The sequence below is a fragment of the Cyprinodon variegatus genome, unplaced genomic scaffold, assembly GCF_000732505.1.
Source record: "Cyprinodon variegatus isolate N-32 unplaced genomic scaffold, C_variegatus-1.0 Scaffold1655, whole genome shotgun sequence".
NCBI lineage: Eukaryota > Metazoa > Chordata > Actinopteri > Cyprinodontiformes > Cyprinodontidae > Cyprinodon > Cyprinodon variegatus.
The window spans coordinates 90,310-92,526 of NW_015152108.1; positions in this window are offsets into that span (position 1 = coordinate 90,310).

Below are 2,217 nucleotides of genomic sequence, written 5' to 3' on the forward strand. Positions count from 1 at the left end.
GGCGTCGAGGCAAGGTCTGAAGACAGCTTAAATACTGTGGTCCTCCTGATGAGATGATCAGTCACAGGTGTGCAGGCAGCTCAGCTCAGGAGGATCCAAGGCGGACTCTGCTGGAGGAAGGTGGAACTTCTCCAGCTCCCAACAGACGTTCCACACATGTTCGAAACTCAGGGCGAATAATATTAGTTTATACATTTTATTAAGGTGTTAGTTGTTGCCATGTGGCCAAGGTGTTCAGTAGGATGAGTCTCAAAGCCAAATTATAGTTTATTTGTGGTAATATATTCAGCCTCAAACCTCTATTCCATAGTGAAATTATGAGGAGAATCAAAACTCTCTTGTTTTAGTTTTCTTTTATATTTGAATAATAAATAAAGAAAAAAAAAGCTGTCCTTGGGTTCTTTTTTTGGCATTTTTATGTTGAGATTCTTTCCAGGTGGTGTAAAATCTGTAGCAGGTGGCTCTACGCATCAATACATTAGGTGGTTTCTGAAAGTTACGAGACTCTTTAAAATTAGTCTGAAAATTATAGAGAAATGTGCTGATATTAGAAAGTATAATTTGTATCCTCAAATACTTTAACCTAAAGAGGAAGATCTTTTATTTCCAGGTGGATCATCTAAATAAGTGGTCCTCCCAACTGTCAATCATTCTGGTGATATGTTTACGTAAGGCCGTCCTACATGCAGGTAATGTTAGATATCTTTTCCTGCGCATGCGCACATTCAGGCGTATATCTGTCGTGAGCTACGGATTCAGACGGTCATTAAAGCTCACCTTTCTCATTGTGGTTCTTTGAAAATGGCCGAGGGTCGTAAGTGAAACAGTGTCTACGAAGTGTATGAGAAGAAATGAAAGGCCTCAGAAGACGCATATATATCCCAGAATGCTTTGTTCAGAGAGCTCTCCTTGCAAAGCATTATGAGGTTTGCTTTTACAGACATTAACAAAGATAGGGCAGGAACTGCGTAGTGGAGGAGGAGTTATGTGACCAACGGGGAGCAAAAAACAGTGACCATCTATCGGAACGGTCAGTTTACTGAGTTCACTATAAAGTCCACTATATGGTCTCTATATAGTGATTTAGGCATTTAGGAGTCAGAGCGGACATTTGGGCAAAATAAGCTTGTATGAGCTATGAGAACAGCAACTTTTAAACAGTGTGCACGAGGAGAAATGGGCTCATGCATAGAAGTGAACAGTTAATTTATGTCTTATGTAACATATTTTATAGCAGTGTATAAGATTTTATTGTTATCAATTTAAATTGTTTTTTAAATTGATTAACACAAGAGGAGTTCTTTATATTTAGGAGTTCTTTATATAGTACTGCAGTAGCTATGTTAAGCAAAGTTTAAATGATGCTAATTTGCTTAGATGTTGTCAAAATCATTGTGTGCTTTCTAGAAAAAAATCCACAACCTTGAGACAGCTGAATAATGCATCTCTACGTCAAAGTTTGATATAACAAGTACAAGATCATTACCTCAATAATAAATAAATAAATCCCTTTACTATCCCACATTGGGGAAATTCACTCTCTGCATTTAAACATCCCATTTTGGCATTTCGCAGTAGTGTGGGGTTAAGGGTCTTGCTCAAGGACCCAAAGTGGAGGCTGTGGGGATCGAACTGGGTAGTTGCAACCTTCTTAGAGGAAAAGCACACTGCCCTAACCACTAGACCAACACTCCACAGAGAAGGGCTTTATCTTACAACAGTCCTAATATCTCTTTCAAATCCAAATTAGTATATACAGTACCATGCGAAAGAAACCAGATGTAAAATGTATGTTTAAAATCTGCTTAATTGTTGTTTAAAAAGTTTGTTGTTTTTTTTACCTGAAAAACTCATGTTGTAATCAAATAAATATGATTGTAGTTTCAGACAAAAGATAATCTACCTTAAATGTCCACTAGGTGTCAGCATTCCTTCCTCCAGATACATTTTCTCAGCGAAGGCTTCCAGTGCTTTAAAATGCAGTATGACTAAACATAGTTTATCTTTAACAAATCTTAGTATTTCTGATTAGAAACAGTTTTCATGGATTTCTTAGATTTTTTTGCATTTGTTTCATTTGATTTTTCAAATGACCTGGATGACTGAGAACCTTCATCAGCATTTGATTTTTTGGATGGATGGATGGATGGATGGATGGATGGATGGATGGATGGATGGATGGATGGATGGATGGATGGATGGATGGATGGATGATGG